The following is a 15964-nucleotide window of genomic DNA, read 5'->3' on the forward strand; positions in this document are numbered from 1 at the left end:
CTGCTTATCAGTACAACTTGCCAACCCCAAGCCTCCAATGGACTGTAAACTCCATGAGGGCAGAAAGTTTGTGTGTTTTTTATCACCACTAAATCCCAGGAGCTAAAGCAAGCCTGGTATAATGGTCACTCTAAAATTTTTCTTGAATAAATCGGTGAACAAACGAGCAGGACTGGATACAGAGCTGGCACTCCATAAGTGAATGTGGAAAAAAAAAAAAAGTAGGAAAAAAAATAAGTGAGTGTAGAAAAGAAGAAGAAAAGTGAAAGAGTCCAAGTGCCTGAATTCAAGACTTAATATTAAAGCTACAGTAACCAAGACAAGGTTTTTATTGATGTAAGAAGAGATTTGTAGATTAATGGAACATCCAGAGAAATGCCCACAAAAATATGGTCAGTTGATTTATAAAAAGGCATCAACTTAATTTAATGGAGAGGTGATAGGCTTTTTGACAAACGATGCTATTGGATATCCACATGAAAATAACAATGAACCTTGACCTTTCCTCAGAGTATACATGAAAAATTAGTTTAAAATGGACCAAAGAGCTAATGGACCTAAACATGAGAGAGAAATTTATAAAACTTTTAGGAGAAAAGTCTTTACAACCTTCAGTTCAGTTCAGTTCAGTCGCTCAGTCATGTCCGACTCTTTGCGACCCCATGAATCGCAGCACACCAGGCCTCCCTGTCCATCACCAACTCCCGGAGTTTACCCAGACTCACGTCCATCGAGTCGGTGATGCCATCCAGCCATCTCATCTTCTGTCCTCCCCTTCTCCTCTTGCCCCCAATCCCTCCCAGCATCAGAGTCTTTTCCAATGAGTCAACTCTTCGCATGAGGTGGCCAAAGTACTGGAGTTTCAGCTTTAGCATCCTTCCTTCCAAAGAAATCCCAGGGCTGATCTCCTTCAGAATGGACTGGTTGGATCTCCTTGCAGTCCAAGGGACTCTCAAGAGTCTTCTCCAACACCACAGTTCAAAAGCATCAATTCTTCGGTGCTCAGCCTTCTTCACAGTCCAACTCTCACATCCATACATGATCACAGGAAAAACCATAGCCTTGATTAGACGAACCTTTGTTGCCAAAGTAATGTCTCTGCTTTTGAATATGCTATCTAGGTTGGTCATAACTTTCCTTCCAAGGAGTAAGCATCTTTTAATTTGGCAAATATTCCTTGAGGTACAAAATCTTTCATATAAAAGAAAAAAAGTGATAAATTAATCATCATAAAAATTAAAAACTTGATCTTCAAAAGACCCTATTCAGTTCAGTTCAGTCACTCAGTCGTGTCCTACTCTTTGTGACCCCATGAACCACAGCACGCCAGGCCTCCCTGTCCATCACCAACTCCCAGAGTCCACCCAAACCCATGTCCATTGAGTCAGTGATGCCATCCAGCCATGTCATCCTCTGTCGTCCCCTTCTCCTGCCCTCAATCTTACCCAGAATCAGGGTCTTTTCCAGTGAGTCAGCTCTCTGCATCAGGTAGCCAAAGTATTGGAGTTTCAGCTTCAGCATCATTCCTTCCAAAGAAATCCCAGGGCTGACCTCCTTCAGAATGGACTGGTTGGATCTCCTTGCAGTCCAAGGGACTCTCAAGAGTCTTCTCCAACACCACAGTTCAAAAGCATCAATTCTTTGGCACTCAGCTTTCTTTATAGTCCAACTCTCACATCCATATATGACCACTGGAAAAACCATCGCCTTGACTAGTCGGACCTTTGTTGGCAAAGTAATGTCTCTGCTTTTGAATATGCTATCTAGGTTGGTCATAAGTTTCCTTCCAAGGAGTAAGTGTCTTTTAATTTCATGGCTGCAATCACCATCCACAGTGATTTTGGAGCCCAGAAAAATAAAGTCAGTCACTGTTTCCACTGTTTCCCCATCTATCTGCCATGAAGTGATGGCACCAGATGCCATGATCTTCGTTTTCTGAATGTTGAGCTTTAAGCCAACTTTTTCACTCTCCTCTTTCACTTTCATAAACAGGCTCTTAAGTTCTTCTTCACTTTCTGCCATAAGTGTGGTGTCATCTGCATATCTGAGGTTATTGATATTTTTCCCAGCCATCTCGATTCCAGCTTGTGCTTCCTCCAGCCCAGCGTTTCTCATTATGTACTCTGCATATAAGTTAAATAAGCAGGGTGACAATATACAGCCTTGACGTACTCCTTTTCCTATTTGGAACCAGTCTGTTGTTCCATGTCCAGTTCTAACTGTTGCTTCCTGACCTGCATACAGGTTTGTCAAGAGGCAGGTTAGGTGGTGTGGTATGCCCATCTCTTTCAGAATTTTCCACGGTTTATTGTGATGCACACAAAGGCTTTGGCATAAAGCAGAAAAAGACCCTATTAAGAAAATGAAAAACAAGCCACACGTGGGGAAAATATTTGCAAAACATATATCTGAGGAAAGACTTGAATCTAGAACACATAAAGAATGCCTGTATTCTAGATATAGGAGTAGTAAGAAGACATTTTTTCCCCAATGGGAAAAATGTTTAAGCAGACGCTTCACCAAAGAAGGAATAACAACATCAAAGAAGCACATGTACAGATACTAAGCATCATTCGTCATTGGGAAATACACATTGAAACCACAATGCACATTACCACACACCTGCTATAATGGTTAAAAGTTAAAGATTGATAATCCAGTGGCCGGCAAAGATGCAGAGCAGTTGGACATTCCCTACAGGGCCGATAGGAATGCAAAATGGTGCGGCCACATCGTCTAATGGTTTACTGATTCTTTAAAGTGAAACGTACTCTTAGCTTGGGACCCAGCAATCCCACTCCAAGGTGTTACCAAGGAGAAATAAAATCATGCGTCTATACAAAAACGTGTGCTCAATCTTTCATAGCCGTTCTCTTTATAATAGCCCCGAAGTGGAAATAACCCAGTGTCCATTTACTGATGAGTGAATAAACAAATCGTCGTACCTCCCTATAATGGAATATTACACAGCAGAATAAGGGGAGGGATTACTAATACACTCAAGAACAAGGGTGAATCTCAAAAACGTGTTCAGTGAAAGTATGTAATTCGTTTATGTGAAATTCTAGGGCAGGCAAAGCTTTGGAAACAGAAAGCAGATCAGTGCTGGCTAAAGGCTGTAGTGGTGATTGGAGGGTCGTATGTCTTGGTCAGAATTCAAATCAATGATTAACACAGGTGCATTGCATTCTGTGTGTGATGCCCCAGTAAAACACAAGCATGCTGGATGAAGAAAGCAACGTATTACTATCAAGTGTGATATTTCTTCACTTTCCACCTCCAGAAAGTGCCAGCCTCAGCAGCCGCTGCCTGTCTGCGTCCACATTCTTGTGGAGCTGCTGGGTCACCATAACCTCCTCTGGTGTTGCCAGAGGACAGATAATAACGATGACTAATGTTCCCGTGGTGACCCAGGCGCTGAGGCTGGCCTCCTCATCCGTAAAATGGGATCGTTGCAGTGCCTGCCCCATCGGCTTGTTTGGAGGAAGGTGAGAGGAAGTCATCGTATTAAGTATGACTTGGTTGATGCTCAGCAAATATTAGCAAGCACCGTACTAATTATAGGCTGGGCACATATTAATATTAATGTGCCCGGTCCTGGACTTAAGCTCTTTGGAGACATGATTCCATTTCACCCTCACAGGGCAGGGCTTCTTCTGAGTTTCCTCTTACAGATCAGACGGAAGATCAGAGCAGAGAGGGGATAAAAGGTTACACAGCTGATAAGTGATTAGAGTTGGGATTCAAATCCAGACCTGCCTGATGGCACGCTCAGAAGTTCTGCAGGAATCCAGTTCTGATCATCGCTGCTCTCTTTCTCTTCTTTAGCTTCTGTTCTTGACTCACCAAGTAGTCCTGTATCATTAGATCCTCCAATGACCTCTCTGGCCACTGAGTCCTCTGCCCACCTCTATGGCACATCCTTTCTTAGTGTCTTGCTAAAAGAACATCAAATTAGCTGGGAAGCAGTGGTCATTCAAAGAGCCTTCCCAGACCTCTCTCCATGTCCTTTCACTGCTGTGTTTCGTCATCGCATTTACCCTCTCAGTATAGTGTCAGTTTTGCATAGTATCTTTTTTGCAGGCTGTCAACACACACACACACACACACACACACACACACACACACTTCCTGATCCTTATCACCCACCCCGCTGGCAAAGGCTGAATCTGTGTGGAATGTTGTTTTTTTTTTTCTCCTGCCCCTAGTACTTAGATTCTTCACAAGAAACTGGTGTAATCATAAAACTTTAGAAGGAACTTGTAAGGCCCTCATCCAGTGCTTTTTCATAGATGGGGAAATCCAGAGAGGTTAAATGACTTCCCCAAGACCACACAGCTGGTTGGAACAAAGCCACAGAGCAAGCGTTGGGTTCCTCTGGGTTCCCATCGAGTGGCGGTTCGGCTGCTCCTCCCTGCTCTCACCTCCAGGGCTAAGAAGGCAAGAGGCACAAGACACAACTGAGTCATTCTTAATCTTAGTTTTTAAAATTATTTTAATAATTTAAAAACGATGAGAGTGAGATGGAGGGCTGGAGCGAGGTGTCTAAGGGACATTTGAACACCACCACCTGTGCCCCATCCAGAGACCATGCTGGCTGTAGTTCATTCTAAGATATGGTGTCTTATAAACCCTGTAATGCTGTACACAACGCAACGTCATTGTGGTGGACAGTAATTAGTGTGTTTGTTACTAATACTAATACATAATTAGTATTCAAGTTCTTATTTCATTCACTGTAGACATTGAAAATATTCCCTAATTTTTGGTGGCCTTTGTCAGTTCTTCATTTTTATTTCTTGAGATGCTGGAAGTCTCATCAAACAGGCACGGGCTGGGCCTCTCCCAGACTCTCTGTGGTCCCAAGTCCCATACCTCTTTAGTGTCCACATTCTTCAAGATAGATTCTCATCAAACTCACTCCTGGGGGACACACAGCTCTCTGGAAGGCTTCAAAAGACAGACAGTCTTCTCAGGCACAAGCTCTAACAGGAGGTGATGGTTATGCAACTGGCTTACACAATTTCCCTTTTGTATCTCTAGACATCTCAGCCTCGTCCCTGGTTGTGCGCTGTGGATGACTTGGCGTAAAGCATTATCTTTACAAGAAAAACAAGGCCTGTTCCCCTGGTGACGAAACCAGCACTCCCTCAGTGGGCAGCTGTGGGAAGTGGGTGCCGGTTATGCTCAGGCCTCTAGATCACAAGGCAACATCCCACATGTCAGAGCATTACGTAGAGGCCCACTGGGGATAGATATTTGGGAGTGTGTGTGTGTCATAAACTCAAAATCTGGGTGAACAGCCAGCCCAAAGTGGCAGAAAGAATGATTAGCCAACCAGTGACTCAAAGGGTGAGTGTGTATTTCTGGGATGAAAACTGATTGTTTAAGAAAGTCTTTGTAGTCATCACAGATATCAGTGTTTGACAGCACTGACTGGTCCCAACTTACGCCAAAAATGACTGTCAGTAGCAGTCAGAATACCGTTCCGTTTCCCCTTGAACAAAATATGGCTGAAGCAGCCCAATTTCTTAGAATGAAAGTCTGTCCTTAGCACTTAATTCTTGTGGATTTCCTCTGTTGCAGAATTTGGTTATTAACCAAGATAAGCATTTACCTCTCCATTTGGAGTTCAGATCAGATGGAGGAGGGTGTAATAGCAAGACCACTGCAGCCGCAAGCAACAGCAGCATCTGTCAATCTGCTTTAGGAATAAAAAGGAATTCATTGTTGTCGTCACTGACACATCCAGATTGACTTCTGACTTCGGGCACAGCTGGGTCCAGGCATCCAGTGTGGTCAGCAGGCGCACGCCATTCTGCATTTCTCGGCTCTCTTTTCCTCTACGTTGTTGTCATCTTCAGGTAGACTCCTTCCATTGGACTGGACAGTGGTCATCTCTAGCTTCAGGCCTAAACGATCCTCATGGCTGGCGAGTCCAAAGTAAACACGTGTGAACACACACCTGTCCTAAGACCTCTAACAAAAGTCCCAGGTGCGAATCTGACTGACCACATGCTTGAGGCACATACACAATCCAGAACGCATGCTTTCTTAGCTGGCCATTCCATGCATATCCAGTTGTTTAGCATTACAAACCAGGAAAAAAAATGTGAGTGTTAGCTGCTCAGTAGTGTCCAACTCTTTATGACCCCATGGACTGTAGCCCACCAGGCTCCTCTGTTCATGGGATTCTCCAGGCTAGAGTACCCGAGTGGGTAGCCATTCCCTTCTCCAGGGGATCTTCCCCACCCAGAGAGCGAACCCAGGTCTCCTGCACTGCAGGCAGATTCTTTATGACTGAGTCACCAGGGAAGCCCTTTTTAAAGCAGACTGACAAGTCAGTTCTTTTCTAGGTCTCCTTAGACATTCATGTAAGGTTACTCTGGAGTAGAGAGGTGACTATGTCTTTGAACACCAGATGCACTATAGTTGGCTTATCTCTAGGAGCCACTGTCTAAGAAAACACTATGAATCTGTAGACCGTGTTTATACCCCAAGGAGCCAGGGGGCTCTCCCTTCCTCTGGGAAGAACAGGCATGTCCTCCCAGCGCAAGTTCCCTTGAGCTGGAACCACCATCTCCAGCATCACACACACTGTCATTTGCTCCCCCTGTGACTATCCCTGGCCAAGCTGGGGTCAGAGTTTGAGTAACGGATGTGTTCAATGAGCAGAATGATGCAACGCCGCTACATTGAGGAGAAGACTGTGAGAGAAGTAAGAGAGGGGAAAAGGCTTGAGTGAACTCTGAATTTCTACCTGCCACTCTGCTCCAGGAGAAGGCAATGGCACTCCACTCCAGTACTCTTGCCTGGAAAATCCCATGGAGCCTGCTGGGCTGCAGTCCATGGGGTCACTAGGAGTCAGACACGACTGAGTGACTTCACTTTCACTTTTCACTTTCATGCATTGGAGAAGGAAATGGCAACCCACTCCAGTGTTCTTGCCTGGAGAGACCCAGCGACAGAGGAGCCTGGTGGGCTGCCATCTATGGGGTCGCACAGAGTCGGACACAACTGACGAGACTTAGCAGCAGCAGCAACAACTCTGCTCCATGCCAGCAACACAGAGCCTCCTTTTGTGGGTAAAACCAATCCTTGCCCTGAGCACTTGGTTCCTGAAGCTGGAGGCCAGGGGATCCTGCTGGCAGTCCTGAGTCCAGGGAGCCAACAGATCCAGCACTAGGCCAGGAAAAAGAGTCAAAATGACGTTTCTACTCTGCCTTCTTCCTTTAGAAGGAAACTGTCCCTGACGTGGGTGCTTCATCTTAATGAGTCATATGCAGTAGACTTCAGGCCTTGAGAAAATCTTAGCACTGGCTAACTTGACCAGCAATAACAGAATTTCTTGGAGCCCCCAAAAAACTTTGATGTATGAATTCCCACTTTCATTCCTGCACCCCCCCCTCCTCTTAGCCTTTAATACATTTTTGTAAATGATGATAAAATTTTTTAAAAAACAGAGAGTGAAGCCCTCCTGGAGATCCTGCCCAGTCCTTTTTTTTTTTTTTTTTTTTTAAGTTTACAGTAGTCAGAATCACAGTTGAGGGTTAGGATATTCATCCAAACCAAATCTCAGCTCTTTTCATCCTAGGTCAGACCCAGGCTGAACCCCCGCCCTTGTTCTAATTATGAACTTTCTGACCCAGCTCCAGGCATAGGATTAAAGCTGCTTTGGAGTCTGAACTCTGCTCCACTCGAACAATCTGGGCATTTCCTTCTCTCATTTCCTCAGAATCTGCTTGGGAGTGTCCGGGAGAAGGTTGTTACAAACAAACTTGTCATAAAAATAATCAAATAAATGGAGAGCAGGTCCATTTCTGGAATTTGAATTTTTGTATGCTAGGAAAGAAACCCAAGGGGATAAGGAGCAGAGAGAAGTCAGGTGAATCCAATATTACCAGGTCCACCTACTTCTAGTTCTCTCCTCTGGGACTCGTTGCTCCTAACAATGGCCCTTTTTAACTGCAAACACAGAAGGACTAACCTTTTTCTAGCCTGCCAGTGAGAACCATCAGCATATATTGGTAAGTAGTTCCGTACCAAGTTCACTTGGAAAGGATACCATCTCAAGCCTGGACAAAGCTCATATTGTCATGGTCCAGTTCCAGTTATTTTAGGCAAAGAAGGGGAATTTCCACTCCTCCCTCTAATCAGCCATGAACACTCTGCCCTGAGTAACCACTTCCTTAGAATCTGTCAGAGTCCAAGTCATTTAACAGGAAGAGAAAATCCCCTGATACTATGCACAGAATTCCTAGCTCGGCCAGTCACTATAAGAACGTATCCGTGAGCTCATGCAGGAGCAAAGATGTGACCTCATTCAGTGGAAGGAATGCAAGAGAGCTGATTCTAAAAGAAAGGTCTGAGATGGGGCAAAACACGCCATTTAATGTCAATGTTGATGATGACCATGACTCTCACCATGGCAGACTCGCCCTGTGCCAGGCACTGGTTCATCTGTACCGTTCTCGTACTGGTCTGACCTGCGAGTCTACAGTGTTTAAGGCTGTTTTTAAAGAGTCAGTTAACGAATATTAGGTGGTGAGAGGTATGACAAAAATCCAAAGTAATATGCAAATGACAATGGAGAAACGGTGAACTGGACAACACCACTTCTCAAAATGAAAACAAAACAGAACATACCACCACCATGAAGAAAGTAAAAAAGAAAAAAAATTTACCATACATTCAACTTTCCTTAAAGGGAGCCAGACACTTGATGTTTGTAAAATATCTTATGAGCATTAACTCTAATACTCACAAAAACCCTATGAATTAAAAAATATTTTTTATCCCCAATTTACAGATGAGGAAACTGAGGCTTAGGAACACCAAGCGACCGGCTCACGGTGGCCTGGCCCCAGGGACCAGGCTAAGACCCACTAGACCCCAGAAGCCCGGGCAGATGCTAACGGTGGTGTCATCGGCGCTTGTGCCACGCTCAGGATTAGGTCGTCGGGGTGATGCCAGTCACTCCTCTGGGCAAAGGAAATGCCACGAGTCACTGGGAAAGAAGCCACTTCCTGTCCCTGCAGAACGAAAACAGCCCCGTCAAGGTCCTCGCCATCCCTGGGTCCAGCCTCTAAGCTAAATGACTTATCCTTGAACTGACAGATGACGAGTTAGTCACCTCGGCTCTGCGCCTCTCCCTGTTCCTGTAAGCAGCCTAGTCTCGTGGGTGGTTAGGGCACAACCTCAGAGCATCACCAGGCACGGTGTACAAGGCTGGAGCTGTCGCCTCCCAGCTCCCAACAGGCAGAGCACCTGCCCAGCCGCTGTGTTGCTCACGGCAGCTTCAGCTGCTCCTCCTTGGAGCTGCCATCAGCGCGAAAGGTGCTAGCTCACCTGGGGGACTGTCCCCCCACCAACTGGCTCACAGCCAGTAACCAACTGAGCAGCTCAGGGTGTGAAGGGACAGCCCCTCTGCCTCCAGGTGACACTGTGGTGCCATGGGGGGCTCCGAGGTTCCAGCGGGATAGGGAGGAAGGTGGACCGCAGCTAAGACAACCTCGGCTTAAACCCCTCCCTGTCCTGTCCGGCTGCCCTGCCCCACCTCGCCCGGCTAAATCCCGGGCATCCAAATCTACCTCCCTACTTCTGCTTCTAGAGACCCACTATGTGCCAAAGCAGCAGGTCCTTGAACTTGAGGAGAAAGAAACTGGAGGAAACTGGAGTTACATAAACCCACACACAATGAGATAAGAATTGTAACAACACCTGCCTTCCTTTTTACCGCCTTTCTTCTATTACAGTACTTACATGTGCCGAGTCCTATGCTGAACGCTACTCAGGCATGGTTCTATTTGATTCAGAGAGCAGACTCACATGGTGGGCACTCCAGTACTCCTCTTTCAGAGTTGATGTTCAGAAGGGTTAATTAACTGGTCTGGGGTCACACAGCCAGCTCAGACCTCTCAGACTCTCCCAGGCTTCCTGGGCTCTGTTTATATAAATAAAGTTTTATTGAAACACAGCCATGCACATTATTTACATATTGTCTGTGACTGCCTCCAACCTACCAAGGCAGAGTTCAGCAGTTGACACAGACCAACACGCCCCAGAATATTTACAATCGGTCTCTTTGTGGAAAATTTGCCAACCCTTACTCTACATGATGTCGTTGTTGTTGGTTAGCCTCAGATACAATGTGAATTCCCTTCCCTTCAAATCAAGGTCCCCCCTACAGTGTGGTTTAGAGCAGACACTTTCTCACCCCAGGGCAGGGAGAAGCTGACCCACTCTATTAAGTTCTCATGCAACACTCACTGAAGAACAAAATCACATCATCTGTTTGGCTTGCATTTCTCTTCCTGTTTCACCTACTAACTCTTGGGAAGGAATTCTATCATTTCCTCCATAGATTAAGCCTGCAGACACCCACAAGGAAGTTTCCTCTTGAGATCTCACTCTGGAATTCTCACTGTTCAAATATATCCCATACCTTTTGAACCACTCCCAGCTCCCCAAGAAGGTCCTCTTCTAGCCTTTTAGTTACTGAATTTCAATTCTTGGAAATGGTGATCACCTCCTTCCAGGGTTTTCTGCCACACAGCTCTCAGACTCTGAGCTCTTTTCATCTTTTCCCAGAAGTCAGTCGCTTCTTAATTATGTTGTGCTGCCCAGTCTTTGAACTGTAACCAACTGGCCCACATGCTGGGATGATCAAAATACAACAAGTGCCCGGAACTGACTGAGAGGAAACAAACCTAATTCACTCAGGTTCAAATGGGAAGTTGCACTTGAACCCAGCATACTGCTTCCCTCTCTCTGAAGGCCTTTTCCAGTCACCAGAATTTTCTAGTTTTGCTGTTGGGAGCTTGAATTACCTTTGTTATTTAACACCTAAGACTTCTAACATTTTTTACTTAAAATTTTTTTTTAATTTAGAGTATGATTGCTTTCCACTGTTGTGTTGGTTTCTGCTGTACAACAGTGTGAGTCAGCTCTGTGGACACATCTGTCCCCTCTTCTCAAGCCTCCCTCCCACCCCCCACCCCACACCTCTAGGTCGACGCGGAGCGCTGAGCTGAGCTCCCTGTGCTACACAGCCGCCTTCTGCTAGCGTCTGTGTTACACACGTGGTGTATATGTCGATGCTAGTCTCTCGGTCTGTGCCCCCACCCCGTGTCCACAACTGCCTATGCCTGCATCTCTATTCCCGCCCTGCAAATAGGCTCATCAATACCATTTTTCTAGATCCCATATGCATGCACTAATGTACAATATTTGTTTTTCTCGTCCTGAGTTAGTTCACTCTGTAAGCTCCTATGCAAAGTAAATTGTGGGACAAGCTTTCTACAAAGCAATTTCATCATGTACATCAGGGATATTTTAAGTTTATACCCTTCAACTCAATCACCTCCCTTCTAGAATCCATCCCAAGCCTCAGAATCTAATGAAATAATCACAGATGACACCAATGACGTAGACGTAGAGATACTTATCATGGTGCTATTTTAAATAATAGGAACAATGAAAACACCAATTTTAATATAAAGGAATGGCCAAAAAAATCAATTTCACATCTTTGTGAAGGAACATTTTACAGGCATGAAGATCATATGTTTAAAGAAGTTTTGATAATATTGTAACATGTTCATGAAATAGTAAGTTAAAAACGATACACTGAGGACTTCCCTGGAAGCCCAGCAGCTAAAACTCTGTACTAGTACTACAGAGGATGAAGGTTTGATCCCTGGCCAGGGAACTAAGATCCTACAAGTGGCCCAGAGTGGCCAAAAAAACAAAAAAGCTATGTATTGTAGAGGGGCTTCCCTGGTGTCTTAGCAGTAAAGAACCTGCCTGCCAAGGCAGCAGATGCAGGTTCCATCCTTGGGCTGAGAAGATCCTCAGGAGAAGCAAATGCCCACCCACTCCAGCATTCTTGCCTGGGAAATCCCATGGACAGAGGAGCCTGGCGGGCTGCAGTCCAGTGTCTCAAAGAGTCAGACCAACTTACCAATTAAACAACAACAACATATACTGAAGAATACCAAATCTGTAAAACACTTACACTCGTCTGGGCCTGTATGTATATACTTTGCAAACACACAGTAAACAGAGGAGTGTTTTTGCTGTTTTGTTTGTCGTGTAGGCCCAGAACCTAGATGAGGCCTCTCAGGCACGGCACCTCCGACACTCGGGCTGGCCCGTCCTCTGTCGTGGGGCCACCTGTGCGTGGTGGGGTCAGTAGCACCTTGGCCTCTACCCTCTAGGGGTCAGTGTTGCCCCTCCACCCACTCAGCTGCAATAACCAACAAGCCTCCAAATGCTGTCGAATGTCCTTTGCAGACAAAAATCAGCCCCGGTGGAGAACCACTGGACATATCAAGTAACACTGACAGGACTTCCCTGATGGCGCAGGGGATAAGACTCCGCCGGCCAGTGCAGGGAACATGAGTTCGATCCTGGTTTGGGAAGAGTCCATATGCCACGGAGCAACGAAGCCCATGCACCACAGTTACTGAGCTCAGCCCTGGAGCTGGAGAGCCACAGCTACTGGGCCCATGCACCGCACCTGCTGAAGCTCACACACCGCGAGCCTGTGCTCCGCAACGAGAGAAGCCACGCAGTGAAAAGGCCACGCAAGGAGACCAAGCATAGCCCCTGCTCGCTGCAGCTAGAGACTGCCTGAGCAAAGCGGTGAAGACCTGGTGCAGTTGAAATAAAGAAGTAAAAATTATATAAAAATAATAATAATGCTGTTTAATAATTGGATGAATTAGAAAAGATGCGTAGAAATGTCAGTAGTGACCTCTTATCAATATGATTATTTCATTTTAATCCATCATTATGTTTTCCCAAATTTTCCACCATACCAGGTCCTACTCAAAACCCCTCAATCACAATTCCAAAATCCAAAACCCACAAAACTTGTTTGACAGCAAATCTGGATTCCTCTGAATTTACCTGAGGGCTTTCATGAACCCAGGTGGCATGAATATTCATACATTTCTTCAAAGAAGTGTTCATGTGTTATTTCATATTCAGTGTAAACAAAACATATCTAAAAATCTGGAAAGACCTGGTGTACACAGCACACCCAGCTCCCAGGTGTGGGGCTGTATTACTTCTACAATCAGCAAAACAAACAAACGAAAGCATGAAAAGCATCGTGATACTCGTCGACTCAACAGAGTAGAGCAAATTGAGGAGGAATTATTATGTAAACACTCAGCCAAAAACTTCTCTCCAAAAAGCGAATTCAGTCCATTTCAGTTGCTCAGTCGTGTCCGACTCTTTGCAACCCCATGAACCACAGCACGCCGGGCCTCCCTGTCCATCACCAACTCCCAGAGTTCACTCAGACTCACATCCATCGAGTTGGTGATGCCATCCAGCCATCTCATCCTCTGTCCTCCCCTTCTCCTCCTGCCCCCAGTCCCTCCCACCATCAGAGTCTTTTCCAATGAGTCAGCTCTTCGCATGAGGTGGCCAAAGTACTGGAGCTTCAGCTTTAGCATCATTCCTTCCAAAGAAATCCCAGGGCTGATCTTCAGAATGGACTGGTTGGATCTCCTTGCAGTCCAAGGGACTCTCAAGAGTCTTCTCCAACACCACAGTTCAAAAGCATCAGTTCTTCAGCGCTCAGCCTTCTTCACAGTCCAACTCTCACATCCATACATGACCACAGGAAAAACCATAGGCTTGACTAGACGAACCTTTGTCGGCAAAGTAATGTCCCTGCTTTTGAATATGCTATCTAGGTTGGTCATAACTTTCCTTCCAAGGAGTAAGCGTCTTTTAATTTCATGGCTGCAATCATCATCTGCAGTGATTTTGGAGCCCCCGAAGATAAGGTCTGACACTGTTTCCACTGTTTCCGCATCAATTTCCTATGAAGTGGTGGGCGTTGTAGTCAGCCTCCTGTACAGGTGAGGAGACACGCAGGCCCGAAGCTGGAAATGCTGGTGCGAGTGAGGATGTGGTCTGTGTGATCGGCTCCTCTCTGAGCCCTCTCTTGATTCTGAGACACAGCACAGCGCCGGGCAGGGTCAGCCTCTTCCTAGTATGAAATTAATCTCTTAAAAGACCAAAGTCATCAGAATTCTACCTTTAAAAGGACATTAAGCAAGGTGGGGCTTAGCAGCAGCTAGATAAGATCCGCGGCTGACTGATAGATGTTCAGCTGCCACACAGAAACCATCACAGGCGGTGACATAACACTCTGCCGTCTGTAGGATGCCTTGATGAAATCGTGGGGACAGAGGTTCTGGAGAAAGAGTGCTTGGGTTCCAACCGGCTTCACCATCGGCTACTTGCAAGTTCATTAAAGGTTCTGTGACTCCACAGAACCTCATTTGTAAATGTCCTCATTTGTAAATGCGAACCACACGCGGACCTCCGTCACAGGTCCACTGTGAGGATGGGAGTGCTCACACAGGGAGAGTGTTGAGAAAGGGGTCCCGTGCTAAGGGCCCAGAGAGTCTCTGTCCTCGCCCCCCAGGACATCCTCCTAAGTGCTGGCTGATCCGATTGCTCTCTGCCCCGGTGAGACAGTGCAGAGAGGCATGAGAATCCAGAGTCTGTATGCGGACGGGCTTGGTGGCACGTTCCTGCACATCCAGCCTCGCGCTGTGTGACAGGGCAAAGCCGCTTTCGTTCTCTGCCTCTCGGCTTCCTCATAGATCAATCTCAGTAACAACCATCGTTGTGGAGTTGTTGAGAGACACGAACGGGCTGTGGGGTGAGCCCCGCTCAGCTCAGTCATTTCTCAGTAGCGGTGGCTGTGTCTATTGACATCCTGTCCTACTGATAAGAAACCGGGAAGCAGAAAGTTCAGGAAACAAACCCCTAAAGATGCAGAATCCTCCTCAGTCCTTTCCATAAGCACGAGACCTCCCCAGGGGTGTCACACTGACTGCTGTTGGGATACAGAATGACGGGGATACACAGTCATGCACTGCGTTTCCCAGTCGTGGGGTTATTCTCTTGGTTTCTGCCTGTGCCAGCGAATCAGTCTCCCATTTACTAAGGTGGCAAAGTTTCCTTCTATGAATGTAACTGTTGGCTTTTGTTTGTTGTTGTTTAGTAGCTGTGTCCAACTCTTTGTGACCCCAAGGACTGTAGCCCACCAGGCTGCTTTGTCCATGGGATTTCCCAGGCAAAAATACTGGAGTGGGTCACCATTTCATTCTCCAGTGGATCTTCCTGGACCAGGGATGAAACCTGCGTCTCCTGCACTGGCAGGCGAATTCTTTACCACTGGGCCACCAGGGAAGCCCATAAACGTAGGTAAGTAGTCAGAAATACTATGTATTAATATCATTTTCTTGATATTAATATTAGCAATGTAATAGTAAGTAGTAGATTTAAAGAAAAAGATTAAGTGAATATTAGACAAGGCAGAGACAGATATGGTGAAAAATCATGACGTTTGTGTGTGAATGGCTGTGTGTGAGAGGCTGTGGTTGACCACATCTGGTGATTAAAATAGCCCAGCAGGATGGTCAAAGGGCCTCCAGAGGGCTGCAGGCAATGACAGCCTGTGTGATTCACCCCACACTCCACGTTCCTTCTCACTGAATCCCTCCTTTCTCTGAGAACACATCGACCTTGAGAACATCAAATTCTTGACAGACTTCCTAACCACAAATTAGAACCATGTTATCAACTGTCTTGGTCTCCCATTTTAAGTCCTGCCTAATTTCCCATTTTATGTCATTAGCTGGTGTGTGTGTGTTAAAGAGAGAGCAGATCCATGTGAACACAGGTCATACTTTCTTCCTTACATTACCTACTTCAGTAGTAGACACACGGGTGACTTAACCATGAGTTATGTGGATGCACGGCTGTTCCTAATTCCCCCAATAACTTGATGAGGTAGAAATAATTACATGCCAGTTTTTATAACTGGGGAAGAATTTGAGGCTTAAAGAGGTGCTGTGGGCCCAAGGTGAAGCAGCTAGAACCAGAAGTTGAGCCCGAGTGGTCGTCTGAACTTGGAACCTAGATCCTAAGT

At 46.0% G+C, this 15964-nt stretch overlaps 1 long non-coding RNA gene across 1 annotated transcript; it reads right to left on the minus strand.

Annotated features, from left to right (window-relative positions):
• Positions 1 to 8371: 8371 nt before the first annotated feature.
• LOC147359954 (uncharacterized) lies at positions 8372 to 10399 on the minus strand. The gene is made up of 2 exons (XR_015138571.1): positions 9763 to 10399; positions 8372 to 9032 (listed from the first exon to the last, which is right to left on the minus strand). It is a non-coding gene; the product is annotated as an uncharacterized LOC147359954 (long non-coding RNA).
• Positions 10400 to 15964: the final 5565 nt, after the last annotated feature.

This window comes from Bos grunniens, chromosome 13 (assembly GCF_055505025.1).
Source record: "Bos grunniens cultivar Pamir isolate PY7600 chromosome 13, Bosgru_T2T1.0, whole genome shotgun sequence".
Taxonomy (NCBI): domain Eukaryota; kingdom Metazoa; phylum Chordata; class Mammalia; order Artiodactyla; family Bovidae; genus Bos; species Bos grunniens.